Raw genomic sequence first — 17,370 nt, 5'->3', positions numbered from 1 at the left:
CCAGGCTTGGGTCCAGGCTCCAGGCTCGAGGCTGCAGGCTCAAGGCTTGGGTCCAGGCTCCAGGCTCGAGGCTGCAGGCTCCAGGCTTGGGTCCAGGCTCCAGGCTCGAGGCTGCAGGCTCCAGGCTTGGGTCCAGGCTCCAGGCTCGAGGCTGCAGGCTCCAGGCTTGGGTCCAGGCTCCAGGCTCGAGGCTGCAGGCTCCAGGCTTGGGTCCAGGCTCCAGGCTCGAGGCTGCAGGCTCCAGGCTTGGGTCCAGGCTCCAGGCTCGAGGTTGCAGGCTCCAGGCTTGGGTCCAGGCTCCAGGCTCGAGGCTGCAGGCTCCAGGCTTGGGTCCAGGCTCCAGGCTCGAGGCTGCAGGCTTGGGACCAGGCTCCAGGCTCGAGGCTGCAGGCTCCAGGCTTGGGTCCAGGCTCCAGGCTCGAGGCTGCAGGATCCAGGCTTGGGTCCAGGCTCCAGGCTCGAGGCTGCAGGCTCCAGGCTTGGGTCCAGGCTCCAGGCTCGAGGTTGCAGGCTCCAGGCTTTGGTCCAGGCTCCAGGCTCGAGGTTGCAGGCTCCAGGCTTGGGTCCAGGCTCCAGGCTTGGGTCCAGGCTCCAGGCTCGAGGCTGCAGGCTCCAGGCTCCAGGCTCGAGGTTGCAGGCTCCAGGCTCCAGGCTCGAGGTTGCAGGCTCCAGGCTCGAGGTTGCAGGCTCCAGGCTCGAGGTTGCAGGCTCCAGGCTTGGGTCCAGGCTCCAGGCTCGAGGCTGCAGGCTCCAGGCTTGGGTCCAGGCTCCAGGCTCGAGGCTGCAGGCTCCAGGCTTGGGTCCAGGCTCCAGGCTCGAGGCTGCAGGCTCCAGGCTTGGGTCCAGGCTCCAGGCTCGAGGCTGCAGGATCCAGGCTTGGGTCCAGGCACCAGGCTCGAGGCTGCAGGCTTGGGACCAGGCTCCAGGCTCGAGGCTGCAGGCTCCAGGCTTGGGTCCAGGCTCCAGGCTCGAGGCTGCAGGCTCCAGGCTTGGGTCCAGGCTCCAGGCTCGAGGCTGCAGGCTCCAGGCTTGGGTCCAGGCTCCAGGCTCGAGGTTGCAGGCTCCAGGCTTGGGTCCAGGCTCCAGGCTCGAGGTTGCAGGCTCCAGGCTTGGGTCCAGGCTCCAGGCTTGGGTCCAGGCTCCAGGCTCGAGGTTGCAGGCTCCAGGCTTGGGTCCAGGCTCCAGGCTTGGGTCCAGGCTCCAGGCTTGGGTCCAGGCTCCAGGCTTGGGTCCAGGCTCCAGGCTCGAGGCTGCAGGCTCCAGGCTTGGGTCCAGGCTCCAGGCTCGAGGCTGCAGGCTCCAGGCTTGGGTCCAGGCTCCAGGCTCGAGGCTGCAGGCTCCAGGCTTGGGTCCAGGCTCCAGGCTCGAGGCTGCAGGCTCCAGGCTTGGGTCCAGGCTCCAGGCTCGAGGCTGCAGGCTCCAGGCTTGGGTCCAGGCTCCAGGCTCGAGGCTGCAGGCTCCAGGCTTGGGTCCAGGCTCCAGGCTCGAGGCTGCAGGCTCCAGGCTTGGGTCCAGGCTCCAGGCTCGAGGCTGCAGGCTCCAGGCTTGGGTCCAGGCTCCAGGCTCGAGGTTGCAGGCTCCAGGCTTGGGTCCAGGCTCCAGGCTTGGGTCCAGGCTCCAGGCTTGGGTCCAGGCTCCAGGCTCGAGGCTGCAGGCTCCAGGCTTGGGTCCAGGCTCCAGGCTCGAGGCTGCAGGCTCCAGGCTCGAGGTTGCAGGCTCCAGGCTCGAGGTTGCAGGCTCCAGGCTCGAGGCTGCAGGCTCCAGGCTTGGGTCCAGGCTCCAGGCTCGAGGCTGCAGGCTCCAGGCTTGGGTCCACGCTCCAGGCTCGAGGTTGCAGGCTCCAGGCTCGAGGTTGCAGGCTCCAGGCTCGAGGCTGCAGGCTCCAGGCTTGGGTCCAGGCTCCAGGCTCGAGGCTGCAGGCTTGGGACCAGGCTCCAGGCTCGAGGCTGCAGGCTCCAGGCTTGGGTCCAGGCTCCAGGCTCGAGGCTGCAGGATCCAGGCTTGGGTCCAGGCTCCAGGCTCGAGGCTGCAGGCTCCAGGCTTGTGTCCAGGCTCCAGGCTCGAGGTTGCAGGCTCCAGGCTTGGGTCCAGGCTCCAGGCTCGAGGTTGCAGGCTCCAGGCTTGGGTCCAGGCTCCAGGCTTGGGTCCAGGCTCCAGGCTCGAGGCTGCAGGCTCCAGGCTTGGGTCCAGGCTCCAGGCTCAAGGCTGCAGGCTCCAGGCTCGAGGTTGCAGGCTCCAGGCTCCAGGCTCGAGGTTGCAGGCTCCAGGCTCGAGGTTGCAGGCTCCAGGCTCGAGGTTGCAGGCTCCAGGCTTGGGTCCAGGCTCCAGGCTCGAGGCTGCAGGCTCCAGGCTTGGGTCCAGGCTCCAGGCTCGAGGCTGCAGGCTTGGGACCAGGCTCCAGGCTCGAGGCTGCAGGCTCCAGGCTTGGGTCCAGGCTCCAGGCTCGAGGCTGCAGGATCCAGGCTTGGGTCCAGGCACCAGGCTCGAGGCTGCAGGCTTGGGACCCGGCTCCAGGCTCGAGGCAGCAGGCTCCAGGCTTGGGTCCAGGCTCCAGGCTCGAGGCTGCAGGCTCCAGGCTTGGGTCCAGGCTCCAGGCTCGAGGCTGCAGGCTCCAGGCTTGGGTCCAGGCTCCAGGCTCGAGGCTGCAGGCTCCAGGCTTGGGTCCAGGCTCCAGGCTCGAGGCTGCAGGCTCCAGGCTTGGGTCCAGGCTCCAGGCTCGAGGCTGCAGGCTCCAGGCTTGGGTCCAGGCTCCAGGCTCGAGGCTGCAGGCTCCAGGCTTGGGTCCAGGCTCCAGGCTCGAGGCTGCAGGCTCCAGGCTTGGGTCCAGGCTCCAGGCTCGAGGCTGCAGGCTCCAGGCTTGGGTGCAGGCTCCAGGCTCGAGGTTGCATGCTCCAGGCTTGGGTCCAGGCTCCAGGCTCGAGGTTGCAGGCTCCAGGCTTGAGTCCAGGCTCCAGGCTCGAGGTTGCAGGCTCCAGGCTTGGGTCCAGGCTCCAGGCTCGAGGTTGCAGGCTCCAGGCTTGGGTCCAGGCTCCAGGCTCGAGGTTGCAGGCTCCAGGCTTGGGTCCAGGCTCCAGGCTCGAGGCTCCAGGCTTGGGTCCAGGCTCCAGGCTCGAGGTTGCAGGCTCCAGGCTTGGGTCCAGGCTCCAGGCTCCAGGCTTGGGTCCAGGCTCCAGGCTGCAGGCTCCAGGCTCGAGGTTGCAGGCTCCAGGCTCGAGGTTGCAGGCTCCAGGCTTGGGTCCAGGCTCCAGGCTCGAGGCTGCAGGCTCCAGGCTCGAGGCTGCAGGCTCCAGGCTTGGGTCCAGGCTCCAGGCTCGAGGCTGCAGGCTCCAGGCTCGAGGTTGCAGGCTCCAGGCTCGAGGCTGCAGGCTCCAGGCTCGAGGCTGCAGGCTCCAGGCTTGGGTCCAGGCTCCAGGCTCGAGGTTGCAGGCTCCAGGCTTGGGTCCAGGCTCCAGGCTGCAGGCTTGGGTCCAGGCTCCAGGCTCGAGGCTGCAGGCTCCAGGCTTGGGTCCAGGCTCCAGGCTTGGGTCCAGGCTCCAGGCTCGAGGCTGCAGGCTCCAGGCTCCAGGCTCGAGGTTGCAGGCTCCAGGCTCCAGGCTCGAGGTTGCAGGCTCCAGGCTCGAGGTTGCAGGCTCCAGGCTTGGGTCCAGGCTCCAGGCTCGAGGCTGCAGGCTCCAGGCTTGGGTCCAGGCTCCAGGCTCGAGGCTGCAGGCTTGGGACCAGGCTCCAGGCTCGAGGCTGCAGGCTCCAGGCTTGGGTCCAGGCTCCAGGCTCGAGGCTGCAGGATCCAGGCTTGGGTCCAGGCACCAGGCTCGAGGCTGCAGGCTTGGGACCAGGCTCCAGGCTCGAGGCTGCAGGCTCCAGGCTTGGGTCCAGGCTCCAGGCTCGAGGCTGCAGGCTCCAGGCTTGGGTCCAGGCTCCAGGCTCGAGGCTGCAGGCTCCAGGCTTGGGTCCAGGCTCCAGGCTCGAGGTTGCAGGCTCCAGGCTTGGGTCCAGGCTCCAGGCTCGAGGTTGCAGGCTCCAGGCTTGGGTCCAGGCTCCAGGCTTGGGTCCAGGCTCCAGGCTCGAGGTTGCAGGCTCCAGGCTTGGGTCCAGGCTCCAGGCTTGGGTCCAGGCTCCAGGCTTGGGTCCAGGCTCCAGGCTCGAGGCTGCAGGCTCCAGGCTTGGGTCCAGGCTCCAGGCTCGAGGCTGCAGGCTCCAGGCTTGGGTCCAGGCTCCAGGCTCGAGGCTGCAGGCTCCAGGCTTGGGTCCAGGCTCCAGGCTCGAGGCTGCAGGCTCCAGGCTTGGGTCCAGGCTCCAGGCTCGAGGCTGCAGGCTCCAGGCTTGGGTCCAGGCTCCAGGCTCGAGGCTGCAGGCTCCAGGCTTGGGTCCAGGCTCCAGGCTCGAGGCTGCAGGCTCCAGGCTTGGGTCCAGGCTCCAGGCTCGAGGCTGCAGGCTCCAGGCTTGGGTCCAGGCTCCAGGCTCGAGGTTGCAGGCTCCAGGCTTGGGTCCAGGCTCCAGGCTTGGGTCCAGGCTCCAGGCTTGGGTCCAGGCTCCAGGCTCGAGGCTGCAGGCTCCAGGCTTGGGTCCAGGCTCCAGGCTCGAGGTTGCAGGCTCCAGGCTCGAGGTTGCAGGCTCCAGGCTCGAGGCTGCAGGCTCCAGGCTTGGGTCCAGGCTCCAGGCTCGAGGCTGCAGGCTCCAGGCTTGGGTCCACGCTCCAGGCTCGAGGTTGCAGGCTCCAGGCTCGAGGTTGCAGGCTCCAGGCTCGAGGCTGCAGGCTCCAGGCTTGGGTCCAGGCTCCAGGCTCGAGGCTGCAGGCTTGGGACCAGGCTCCAGGCTCGAGGCTGCAGGCTCCAGGCTTGGGTCCAGGCTCCAGGCTCGAGGCTGCAGGATCCAGGCTTGGGTCCAGGCTCCAGGCTCGAGGCTGCAGGCTCCAGGCTTGGGTCCAGGCTCCAGGCTCGAGGTTGCAGGCTCCAGGCTTGGGTCCAGGCTCCAGGCTCGAGGTTGCAGGCTCCAGGCTTGGGTCCAGGCTCCAGGCTTGGGTCCAGGCTCCAGGCTCGAGGCTGCAGGCTCCAGGCTTGGGTCCAGGCTCCAGGCTCGAGGCTGCAGGCTCCAGGCTCGAGGTTGCAGGCTCCAGGCTCCAGGCTCGAGGTTGCAGGCTCCAGGCTCGAGGTTGCAGGCTCCAGGCTCGAGGTTGCAGGCTCCAGGCTTGGGTCCAGGCTCCAGGCTCGAGGCTGCAGGCTCCAGGCTTGGGTCCAGGCTCCAGGCTCGAGGCTGCAGGCTTGGGACCAGGCTCCAGGCTCGAGGCTGCAGGCTCCAGGCTTGGGTCCAGGCTCCAGGCTCGAGGCTGCAGGATCCAGGCTTGGGTCCAGGCACCAGGCTCGAGGCTGCAGGCTTGGGACCAGGCTCCAGGCTCGAGGCTGCAGACTCCAGGCTTGGGTCCAGGCTCCAGGCTCGAGGCTGCAGGCTCCAGGCTTGGGTCCAGGCTCCAGGCTCGAGGCTGCAGGCTCCAGGCTTGGGTCCAGGCTCCAGGCTCGAGGTTGCAGGCTCCAGGCTTGGGTCCAGGCTCCAGGCTCGAGGTTGCAGGCTCCAGGCTTGGGTCCAGGCTCCAGGCTTGGGTCCAGGCTCCAGGCTCGAGGTTGCAGGCTCCAGGCTTGGGTCCAGGCTCCAGGCTTGGGTCCAGGCTCCAGGCTTGGGTCCAGGCTCCAGGCTCGAGGCTGCAGGCTCCAGGCTTGGGTCCAGGCTCCAGGCTCGAGGCTGCAGGCTCCAGGCTTGGGTCCAGGCTCCAGGCTCGAGGCTGCAGGCTCCAGGCTTGGGTCCAGGCTCCAGGCTCGAGGCTGCAGGCTCCAGGCTTGGGTCCAGGCTCCAGGCTCGAGGCTGCAGGCTCCAGGCTTGGGTCCAGGCTCCAGGCTCGAGGCTGCAGGCTCCAGGCTTGGGTCCAGGCTCCAGGCTCGAGGCTGCAGGCTCCAGGCTTGGGTCCAGGCTCCAGGCTCGAGGCTGCAGGCTCCAGGCTTGGGTCCAGGCTCCAGGCTCGAGGTTGCAGGCTCCAGGCTTGGGTCCAGGCTCCAGGCTTGGGTCCAGGCTCCAGGCTTGGGTCCAGGCTCCAGGCTCGAGGCTGCAGGCTCCAGGCTTGGGTCCAGGCTCCAGGCTCGAGGCTGCAGGCTCCAGGCTCGAGGTTGCAGGCTCCAGGCTCGAGGTTGCAGGCTCCAGGCTCGAGGCTGCAGGCTCCAGGCTTGGGTCCAGGCTCCAGGCTCGAGGCTGCAGGCTCCAGGCTTGGGTCCACGCTCCAGGCTCGAGGTTGCAGGCTCCAGGCTCGAGGTTGCAGGCTCCAGGCTCGAGGCTGCAGGCTCCAGGCTTGTGTCCAGGCTCCAGGCTCGAGGCTGCAGGCTTGGGACCAGGCTCCAGGCTCGAGGCTGCAGGCTCCAGGCTTGGGTCCAGGCTCCAGGCTCGAGGCTGCAGGATCCAGGCTTGGGTCCAGGCTCCAGGCTCGAGGCTGCAGGCTCCAGGCTTGGGTCCAGGCTCCAGGCTCGAGGTTGCAGGCTCCAGGCTTGGGTCCAGGCTCCAGGCTCGAGGTTGCAGGCTCCAGGCTTGGGTCCAGGCTCCAGGCTTGGGTCCAGGCTCCAGGCTCGAGGCTGCAGGCTCCAGGCTTGGGTCCAGGCTCCAGGCTCGAGGCTGCAGGCTCCAGGCTCGAGGTTGCAGGCTCCAGGCTCCAGGCTCGAGGTTGCAGGCTCCAGGCTCGAGGTTGCAGGCTCCAGGCTCGAGGTTGCGGGCTCCAGGCTTGGGTCCAGGCTCCAGGCTCGAGGCTGCAGGCTCCAGGCTTGGGTCCAGGCTCCAGGCTCGAGGCTGCAGGCTTGGGACCAGGCTCCAGGCTCGAGGCTGCAGGCTCCAGGCTTGGGTCCAGGCTCCAGGCTCGAGGCTGCAGGATCCAGGCTTGGGTCCAGGCACCAGGCTCGAGGCTGCAGGCTTGGGACCAGGCTCCAGGCTCGAGGCTGCAGGCTCCAGGCTTGGGTCCAGGCTCCAGGCTCGAGGCTGCAGGCTCCAGGCTTGTGTCCAGGCTCCAGGCTCGAGGCTGCAGGCTCCAGGCTTGGGTCCAGGCTCCAGGCTCGAGGCTGCAGGCTCCAGGCTTGGGTCCAGGCTCCAGGCTCGAGGCTGCAGGCTCCAGGCTTGGGTCCAGGCTCCAGGCTCGAGGCTGCAGGCTCCAGGCTTGGGTCCAGGCTCCAGGCTCGAGGCTGCAGGCTCCAGGCTTGGGTCCAGGCTCCAGGCTCGAGGCTGCAGGCTCCAGGCTTGGGTGCAGGCTCCAGGCTCGAGGTTGCATGCTCCAGGCTCCAGGCTCGAGGTTGCAGGCTCCAGGCTTGGGTCCAGGCTCCAGGCTCGAGGTTGCAGGCTCCAGGCTTTGGTCCAGGCTCCAGGCTCGAGGTTGCAGGCTCCAGGCTTGGGTCCAGGCTCCAGGCTTGGGTCCAGGCTCCAGGCTCGAGGCTGCAGGCTCCAGGCTCCAGGCTCGAGGTTGCAGGCTCCAGGCTCCAGGCTCGAGGTTGCAGGCTCCAGGCTCGAGGTTGCAGGCTCCAGGCTCGAGGTTGCAGGCTCCAGGCTTGGGTCCAGGCTCCAGGCTCGAGGCTGCAGGCTCCAGGCTTGGGTCCAGGCTCCAGGCTCGAGGCTGCAGGCTTGGGACCAGGCTCCAGGCTCGAGGCTGCAGGCTCCAGGCTTGGGTCCAGGCTCCAGGCTCGAGGCTGCAGGATCCAGGCTTGGGTCCAGGCACCAGGCTCGAGGCTGCAGGCTTGGGACCAGGCTCCAGGCTCGAGGCTGCAGGCTCCAGGCTTGGGTCCAGGCTCCAGGCTCGAGGCTGCAGGCTCCAGGCTTGGGTCCAGGCTCCAGGCTCGAGGCTGCAGGCTCCAGGCTTGGGTCCAGGCTCCAGGCTCGAGGTTGCAGGCTCCAGGCTTGGGTCCAGGCTCCAGGCTCGAGGTTGCAGGCTCCAGGCTTGGGTCCAGGCTCCAGGCTTGGGTCCAGGCTCCAGGCTCGAGGTTGCAGGCTCCAGGCTTGGGTCCAGGCTCCAGGCTTGGGTCCAGGCTCCAGGCTTGGGTCCAGGCTCCAGGCTCGAGGCTGCAGGCTCCAGGCTTGGGTCCAGGCTCCAGGCTCGAGGCTGCAGGCTCCAGGCTTGGGTCCAGGCTCCAGGCTCGAGGCTGCAGGCTCCAGGCTTGGGTCCAGGCTCCAGGCTCGAGGCTGCAGGCTCCAGGCTTGGGTCCAGGCTCCAGGCTCGAGGCTGCAGGCTCCAGGCTTGGGTCCAGGCTCCAGGCTCGAGGCTGCAGGCTCCAGGCTTGGGTCCAGGCTCCAGGCTCGAGGCTGCAGGCTCCAGGCTTGGGTCCAGGCTCCAGGCTCGAGGCTGCAGGCTCCAGGCTTGGGTCCAGGCTCCAGGCTCGAGGTTGCAGGCTCCAGGCTTGGGTCCAGGCTCCAGGCTTGGGTCCAGGCTCCAGGCTTGGGTCCAGGCTCCAGGCTCGAGGCTGCAGGCTCCAGGCTTGGGTCCAGGCTCCAGGCTCGAGGCTGCAGGCTCCAGGCTCGAGGTTGCAGGCTCCAGGCTCGAGGTTGCAGGCTCCAGGCTCGAGGCTGCAGGCTCCAGGCTTGGGTCCAGGCTCCAGGCTCGAGGCTGCAGGCTCCAGGCTTGGGTCCACGCTCCAGGCTCGAGGTTGCAGGCTCCAGGCTCGAGGTTGCAGGCTCCAGGCTCGAGGCTGCAGGCTCCAGGCTTGGGTCCAGGCTCCAGGCTCGAGGCTGCAGGCTTGGGACCAGGCTCCAGGCTCGAGGCTGCAGGCTCCAGGCTTGGGTCCAGGCTCCAGGCTCGAGGCTGCAGGATCCAGGCTTGGGTCCAGGCTCCAGGCTCGAGGCTGCAGGCTCCAGGCTTGGGTCCAGGCTCCAGGCTCGAGGTTGCAGGCTCCAGGCTTGGGTCCAGGCTCCAGGCTCGAGGTTGCAGGCTCCAGGCTTGGGTCCAGGCTCCAGGCTTGGGTCCAGGCTCCAGGCTCGAGGCTGCAGGCTCCAGGCTTGGGTCCAGGCTCCAGGCTCGAGGCTGCAGGCTCCAGGCTCGAGGTTGCAGGCTCCAGGCTCCAGGCTCGAGGTTGCAGGCTCCAGGCTCGAGGTTGCAGGCTCCAGGCTCGAGGTTGCAGGCTCCAGGCTTGGGTCCAGGCTCCAGGCTCGAGGCTGCAGGCTCCAGGCTTGGGTCCAGGCTCCAGGCTCGAGGCTGCAGGCTTGGGACCAGGCTCCAGGCTCGAGGCTGCAGGCTCCAGGCTTGGGTCCAGGCTCCAGGCTCGAGGCTGCAGGATCCAGGCTTGGGTCCAGGCACCAGGCTCGAGGCTGCAGGCTTGGGACCAGGCTCCAGGCTCGAGGCTGCAGGCTCCAGGCTTGGGTCCAGGCTCCAGGCTCGAGGCTGCAGGCTCCAGGCTTGGGTCCAGGCTCCAGGCTCGAGGCTGCAGGCTCCAGGCTTGGGTCCAGGCTCCAGGCTCGAGGCTGCAGGCTCCAGGCTTGGGTCCAGGCTCCAGGCTCGAGGCTGCAGGCTCCAGGCTTGGGTCCAGGCTCCAGGCTCGAGGCTGCAGGCTCCAGGCTTGGGTCCAGGCTCCAGGCTCGAGGCTGCAGGCTCCAGGCTTGGGTCCAGGCTCCAGGCTCGAGGCTGCAGGCTCCAGGCTTGGGTCCAGGCTCCAGGCTCGAGGCTGCAGGCTCCAGGCTTGGGTGCAGGCTCCAGGGTCGAGGTTGCATGCTCCAGGCTTGGGTCCAGGCTCCAGGCTCGAGGTTGCAGGCTCCAGGCTTGGGTCCAGGCTCCAGGCTCGAGGTTGCAGGCTCCAGGCTTGGGTCCAGGCTCCAGGCTCGAGGTTGCAGGCTCCAGGCTTGGGTCCAGGCTCCAGGCTCGAGGTTGCAGGCTCCAGGCTTGGGTCCAGGCTCCAGGCTCGAGGCTCCAGGCTTGGGTCCAGGCTCCAGGCTCGAGGTTGCAGGCTCCAGGCTTGGGTCCAGGCTCCAGGCTCCAGGCTTGGGTCCAGGCTCCAGGTTGCAGGCTCCAGGCTCGAGGTTGCAGGCTCCAGGCTCGAGGTTGCAGGCTCCAGGCTCGAGGTTGCAGGCTCCAGGCTTGGGTCCAGGCTCCAGGCTCGAGGCTGCAGGCTCCAGGCTCGAGGCTGCAGGCTCCAGGCTCGAGGCTGCAGGCTCCAGGCTTGGGTCCAGGCTCCAGGCTCGAGGCTGCAGGCTCCAGGCTCGAGGCTGCAGGCTCCAGGCTCGAGGCTGCAGGCTCCAGGCTTGGGTCCAGGCTCCAGGCTCGAGGTTGCAGGCTCCAGGCTTGGGTCCAGGCTCCAGGCTGCAGGCTTGGGTCCAGGCTCCAGGCTCGAGGCTGCAGGCTTGGGTCCAGGCTCCAGGCTCGAGGCTGCAGGCTTGGGTCCAGGCTCCAGGCTCGAGGCTGCAGGCTTGGGTCCAGGCTCCAGGCTCGAGGCTGCAGGCTTGGGTCCAGGCTCCAGGCTCGAGGCTGCAGGCTTGGGTCCAGGCTCCAGGCTCCAGGCTGCAGGCTTGAGGCTTGGGTCCAGGCTCCAGGCTCCAGGCTGCAGGCTTGAGGCTTGGGTCCAGGCTCCAGGCTCGAGGTTGCAGGCTCCAGGCTTGGGTCCAGGCTCCAGGCTCGAGGTTGCAGGCTCCAGGCTTGGGTCCAGGCTCCAGGCTGCAGGCTTGGGTCCAGGCTCCAGGCTCGAGGCTGCAGGCTTGGGTCCAGGCTCCAGGCTCGAGGCTGCAGGCTTGGGTCCAGGCTCCAGGCTCGAGGCTGCAGGCTTGGGTCCAGGCTCCAGGCTCGAGGCTGCAGGCTTGGGTCCAGGCTCCAGGCTCGAGGCTGCAGGCTTGGGTCCAGGCTCCAGGCTCCAGGCTGCAGGCTTGAGGCTTGGGTCCAGGCTCCAGGCTCCAGGCTGCAGGCTTGAGGCTTGGGTCCAGGCTCCAGGCTCGAGGTTGCAGGCTCCAGGCTCGAGGTTGCAGGCTCCAGGCTCGAGGTTGCAGGCTCCAGGCTTGGGTCCAGGCTCCAGGCTCGAGGCTGCAGGCTCCAGGCTTGGGTCCAGGCTCCAGGCTCGAGGCTGCAGGCTCCAGGCTTGGGTCCAGGCTCCAGGCTCGAGGCTGCAGGCTCCAGGCTTGGGTCCAGGCTCCAGGCTCGAGGCTGCAGGCTCCAGGCTTGGGTCCAGGCTCCAGGCTCGAGGCTGCAGGCTCCAGGCTTGGGTCCAGGCTCCAGGCTCGAGGCTGCAGGCTCCAGGCTTGGGTCCAGGCTCCAGGCTCGAGGCTGCAGGCTCCAGGCTTGGGTCCAGGCTCCAGGCTCGAGGCTGCAGGCTCCAGGCTTGGGTCCAGGCTCCAGGCTCGAGGCTGCAGGCTCCAGGCTTGGGTCCAGGCTCCAGGCTCGAGGCTGCAGGCTCCAGGCTTGGGTCCAGGCTCCAGGCTCGAGGCTGCAGGCTCCAGGCTTGGGTCCAGGCTCCAGGCTCGAGGTTGCAGGCTCCAGGCTTGGGTCCAGGCTCCAGGCTTGGGTCCAGGCTCCAGGCTCGAGGTTGCAGGCTCCAGGCTTGGGTCCAGGCTCCAGGCTTGGGTCCAGGCTCCAGGCTCGAGGCTGCAGGCTCCAGGCTTGGGTCCAGGCTCCAGGCTCGAGGCTGCAGGCTCCAGGCTCGAGGCTGCAGGCTCCAGGCTCGAGGGTGCAGGCTCCAGGCTCGAGGCTGCAGGCTCCAGGCTCGAGGCTGCAGGCTCCAGGCTTGGGTCCAGGCTCCAGGCTCGAGGCTGCAGGCTCCAGGCTTGGGTCCAAGCTCCAGGCTCGAGGTTGCAGGCTCCAGGCTCGAGGTTGCAGGCTCCAGGCTTGGGTCCAGGCTCCAGGCTCGAGGCTGCAGGCTCCAGGCTTGGGTCCAGGCTCCAGGCTCGAGGCTGCAGGCTTGGGACCAGGCTCCAGGCTCGAGGCTGCAGGCTCCAGGCTTGGGTCCAGGCTCCAGGCTCGAGGCTGCAGGATCCAGGCTTGGGTCCAGGCTCCAGGCTCGAGGCTGCAGGCTCCAGGCTTGGGTCCAGGCTCCAGGCTCGAGGTTGCAGGCTCCAGGCTTTGGTCCAGGCTCCAGGCTCGAGGTTGCAGGCTCCAGGCTTGGGTCCAGGGTCCAGGCTCCAGGCTTGGGTCCAGGCTCCAGGCTCGAGGCTGCAGGCTCCAGGCTCCAGGCTCGAGGTTGCAGGCTCCAGGCTCCAGGCTCGAGGTTGCAGGCTCCAGGCTCGAGGTTGCAGGCTCCAGGCTCGAGGTTGCAGGCTCCAGGCTTGGGTCCAGGCTCCAGGCTCGAGGCTGCAGGCTCCAGGCTTGGGTCCAGGCTCCAGGCTCGAGGCTGCAGGCTTGGGACCAGGCTCCAGGCTCGAGGCTGCAGGCTCCAGGCTTGGGTCCAGGCTCCAGGCTCGAGGCTGCAGGATCCAGGCTTGGGTCCAGGCACCAGGCTCGAGGCTGCAGGCTTGGGACCAGGCTCCAGGCTCGAGGCTGCAGGCTCCAGGCTTGGGTCCAGGCTCCAGGCTCGAGGCTGCAGGCTCCAGGCTTGGGTCCAGGCTCCAGGCTCGAGGCTGCAGGCTCCAGGCTTGGGTCCAGGCTCCAGGCTCGAGGCTGCAGGCTCCAGGCTTGGGTCCAGGCTCCAGGCTCGAGGTTGCAGGCTCCAGGCTTGGGTCCAGGCTCCAGGCTCGAGGTTGCAGGCTCCAGGCTTGGGTCCAGGCTCCAGGCTTGGGTCCAGGCTCCAGGCTTGGGTCCAGGCTCCAGGCTCGAGGCTGCAGGCTTGGGTCCAGGCTCCAGGCTCGAGGCTGCAGGCTCCAGGCTTGGGTCCAGGCTCCAGGCTCGAGGTTGCAGGCTCCAGGCTTGGGTCCAGGCTCCAGGCTTGGGTCCAGGCTCCAGGCTTGGGTCCAGGCTCCAGGCTTGGGTCCAGGCTCCAGGCTTGGGTCCAGGCTCCAGGCTCGAGGCAGCAGGCTCCAGGCTTGGGTCCAGGCTCCAGGCTCGAGGCTGCAGGCTCCAGGCTCGAGGTTGCAGGCTCCAGGCTCGAGGTTGCAGGCTCCAGGCTCGAGGCTGCAGGCTCCAGGCTTGGGTCCAGGCTCCAGGCTCGAGGCTGCAGGCTCCAGGCTTGGGTCCACGCTCCAGGCTCGAGGTTGCAGGCTCCAGGCTCGAGGTTGCAGGCTCCAGGCTCGAGGCTGCAGGCTCCAGGCTTGGGTCCAGGCTCCAGGCTCGAGGCTGCAGGCTTGGGACCAGGCTCCAGGCTCGAGGCTGCAGGCTCCAGGCTTGGGTCCAGGCTCCAGGCTCGAGGCTGCAGGATCCAGGCTTGGGTCCAGGCTCCAGGCTCGAGGCTGCAGGCTCCAGGCTTGGGTCCAGGCTCCAGGCTCGAGGTTGCAGGCTCCAGGCTTGGGTCCAGGCTCCAGGCTCGATGTTGCAGGCTCCAGGCTTGGGTCCAGGCTCCAGGCTTGGGTCCAGGCTCCAGGCTCGAGGCTGCAGGCTCCAGGCTTGGGTCCAGGCTCCAGGCTCGAGGCTGCAGGCTCCAGGCTCGAGGTTGCAGGCTCCAGGCTCCAGGCTCGAGGTTGCAGGCTCCAGGCTCGAGGTTGCAGGCTCCAGGCTCGAGGTTGCAGGCTCCAGGCTTGGGTCCAGGCTCCAGGCTCGAGGCTGCAGGCTCCAGGCTTGGGTCCAGGCTCCAGGCTCGAGGCTGCAGGCTTGGGACCAGGCTCCAGGCTCGAGGCTGCAGGCTCCAGGCTTGGGTCCAGGCTCCAGGCTCGAGGCTGCAGGATCCAGGCTTGGGTCCAGGCACCAGGCTCGAGGCTGCAGGCTTGGGACCAGGCTCCAGGCTCGAGGCTGCAGGCTCCAGGCTTGGGTCCAGGCTCCAGGCTCGAGGCTGCAGGCTCCAGGCTTGGGTCCAGGCTCCAGGCTCGAGGCTGCAGGCTCCAGGCTTGGGTCCAGGCTCCAGGCTCGAGGCTGCAGGCTCCAGGCTTGGGTCCAGGCTCCAGGCTCGAGGCTGCAGGCTCCAGGCTTGGGTCCAGGCTCCAGGCTCGAGGCTGCAGGCTCCAGGCTTGGGTCCAGGCTCCAGGCTCGAGGCTGCAGGCTCCAGGCTTGGGTCCAGGCTCCAGGCTCGAGGCTGCAGGCTCCAGGCTTGGGTCCAGGCTCCAGGCTCGAGGCTGCAGGCTCCAGGCTTGGGTGCAGGCTCCAGGCTCGAGGTTGCATGCTCCAGGCTTGGGTCCAGGCTCCAGGCTCGAGGTTGCAGGCTCCAGGCTTGGGTCCAGGCTCCAGGCTCGAGGTTGCAGGCTCCAGGCTTGGGTCCAGGCTCCAGGCTCGAGGTTGCAGGCTCCAGGCTTGGGTCCAGGCTCCAGGCTCGAGGTTGCAGGCTCCAGGCTTGGGTCCAGGCTCCAGGCTCGAAGCTCCAGGCTTGCGTCCAGGCTCCAGGCTCGAGGTTGCAGGCTCCAGGCTTGGGTCCAGGCTCCAGGCTCCAGGCTTGGGTCCAGGCTCCAGGCTGCAGGCTCCAGGCTCGAGGTTGCAGGCTCCAGGCTCGAGGTTGCAGGCTCCAGGCTCGAGGTTGCAGGCTCCAGGCTTGGGTCCAGGCTCCAGGCTCGAGGCTGCAGGCTCCAGGCTCGAGGCTGCAGGCTCCAGGCTCGAGGCTGCAGGCTCCAGGCTTGGGTCCAGGCTCCAGGCTCGAGGCTGCAGGCTCCAGGCTCGAGGTTGCAGGCTCCAGGCTCGAGGCTGCAGGCTCCAGGCTCGAGGCTGCAGGCTCCAGGCTTGGGTCCAGGCTCCAGGCTCGAGGTTGCAGGCTCCAGGCTTGGGTCCAGGCTCCAGGCTGCAGGCTTGGGTCCAGGCTCCAGGCTCGAGGCTGCAGGCTTGGGTCCAGGCTCCAGGCTCGAGGCTGCAGGCTTGGGTCCAGGCTCCAGGCTCGAGGCTGCAGGCTTGGGTCCAGGCTCCAGGCTCGAGGCTGCAGGCTTGGGTCCAGGCTCCAGGCTCGAGGCTGCAGGCTTGGGTCCAGGCTCCAGGCTCCAGGCTGCAGGCTTGAAGCTTGGGTCCAGGCTCCAGGCTCCAGGCTGCAGGCTTGAGGCTTGGGTCCAGGCTCCAGGCTCGAGGTTGCAGGCTCCAGGCTTGGGTCCAGGCTCCAGGCTCGAGGTTGCAGGCTCCAGGCTTGGGTCCAGGGTCCAGGCTCCAGGCTTGGGTCCAGGCTCCAGGCTCGAGGCTGCAGGCTCCAGGCTTGGGTCCAGGCTCCAGGCTCGAGGCTGCAGGCTCCAGGCTCGAGGTTGCAGGCTCCAGGCTCGAGGTTGCAGGCTCCAGGCTCGAGGCTGCAGGCTCCAGGCTTGGGTCCAGGCTCCAGGCTCGAGGCTGCAGGCTCCAGGCTTGGGTCCAGGCTCCAGGCTCGAGGCTGCAGGCTCCAGGCTTGGGTCCAGGCTCCAGGCTCGAGGCTGCAGGCTCCATGCTTGGGTCCAGGCTCCAGGCTCGAGGCTGCAGGATCCAGGCTTGGGTCCAGGCTCCAGGCTTGAGGCTGCAGGCTCCAGGCTTGGGTCCAGGCTCCAGGCTCGAGGTTGCAGGCTCCAGGCTTGGGTCCAGGCTCCAGGCTCGAGGTTGCAGGCTCCAGGCTTGGGTCCAGGCTCCAGGCTTGGGTCCAGGCTCCAGGCTCGAGGTTGCAGGCTCCAGGCTTGGGTCCAGGCTCCAGGCTTGGGTCCAGGCTCCAGGCTCGAGGCTGCAGGCTCCAGGCTTGGGTCCAGGCTCCAGGCTCGAGGCTGCAGGCTCCAGGCTCGAGGTTGCAGGCTCCAGGCTCGAGGTTGCAGGCTCCAGGCTCGAGGCTGCAGGCTCCAGGCTCGAGGCTGCAGGCTCCAGGCTTGGGTCCAGGCTCCAGGCTCGAGGCTGCAGGCTCCAGGCTTGGGTCCAGGCTCCAGGCTCGAGGTTGCAGGCTCCAGGCTCGAGGTTGCAGGCTCCAGGCTCGAGGCTGCAGGCTCCAGGCTTGGGTCCAGGCTCCAGGCTCGAGGCTGCAGGCTTGGGACCAGGCTCCAGGCTCGAGGCTGCAGGCTCCAGGCTTGGGTCCAGGCTCCAGGCTCGAGGCTGCAGGATCCAGGCTTGGGTCCAGGCTCCAGGCTCGAGGCTGCAGGCTCCAGGCTTGGGTCCAGGCTCCAGGCTCGAGGTTGCAGGCTCCAGGCTTGGGTCCATGCTCCAGGCTCGAGGTTGCAGGCTCCAGGCTTGGGTCCAGGCTCCAGGCTTGGGTCCAGGCTCCAGGCTCGAGGCTGCAGGCTCCAGGCTCGAGGCTGCAGGCTCCAGGCTCGAGGTTGCAGGCTCCAGGCTCCAGGCTCGAGGTTGCAGGCTCCAGGCTCGAGGTTGCAGGCTCCAGGCTCGAGGTTGCAGGCTCCAGGCTTGGGTCCAGGCTCCAGGCTCGAGGCTGCAGGCTCCAGGCTTGGGTCCAGGCTCCAGGCTCGAGGCTGCAGGCTTGGGACCAGGCTCCAGGCTCGAGGCTGCAGGCTCCAGGCTTGGGTCCAGGCTCCAGGCTCGAGGCTGCAGGATCCAGGCTTGGGTCCAGGCACCAGGCTCGAGGCTGCAGGCTTGGGACCAGGCTCCAGGCTCGAGGCTGCAGGCTCCAGGCTTGGGTCCAGGCTCCAGGCTCGAGGCTGCAGGCTCCAGGCTTGGGTCCAGGCTCCAGGCTCGAGGCTGCAGGCTCCAGGCTTGGGTCCAGGCTCCAGGCTCGAGGTTGCAGGCTCCAGGCTTGGGTCCAGGCTCCAGGCTCGAGTTTGCAGGCTCCAGGCTTGGGTCCAGGCTCCAGGCTTGGGTCCAGGCTCCAGGCTCGAGGTTGCAGGCTCCAGGCTTGGGTCCAGGCTCCAGGCTTGGGTCCAGGCTCCAGGCTTGGGTCCAGGCTCCAGGCTCGAGGCTGCAGGCTCCAGGCTTGGGTCCAGGCTCCAGGCTCGAGGCTGCAGGCTCCAGGCTTGGGTCCAGGCTCCAGGCTCGAGGCTGCAGGCTCCAGGCTTGGGTCCAGGCTCCAGGCTCGAGGCTGCAGGCTCCAGGCTTGGGTCCAGGCTCCAGGCTCGAGGCTGCAGGCTCCAGGCTTGGGTCCAGGCTCCAGGCTCGAGGCTGCAGGCTCCAGGCTTGGGTCCAGGCTCCAGGCTCGAGGCTGCAGGCTCCAGTCTTGGGTCCAGGCTCCAGGCTCGAGGCTGCAGGCTCCAGGCTTGGGTCCAGGCTCCAGGCTCGAGGTTGCAGGCTCCAGGCTTGGGTCCAGGCTCCAGGCTCGAGGTTGCAGGCTCCAGGCTTGGGTCCAGGCTCCAGGCTCGAGGTTGCAGGCTCCAGGCTTGGGTCCAGGCTCCAGGCTCGAGGTTGCAGGCTCCAGGCTTGGGTCCAGGCTCCAGGCTCGAGGCTGCAGGCTTGGGTCCAGGCTCCAGGCTCGAGGCTGCAGGCTTGGGTCCAGGCTCCAGGCTCGA

The sequence above is a fragment of the Hypanus sabinus genome, chromosome 5, assembly GCF_030144855.1.
Source record: "Hypanus sabinus isolate sHypSab1 chromosome 5, sHypSab1.hap1, whole genome shotgun sequence".
Classification (NCBI taxonomy): Eukaryota; Metazoa; Chordata; class Chondrichthyes; order Myliobatiformes; family Dasyatidae; genus Hypanus; species Hypanus sabinus.
This window is presented reverse-complemented; position numbering follows the sequence as displayed.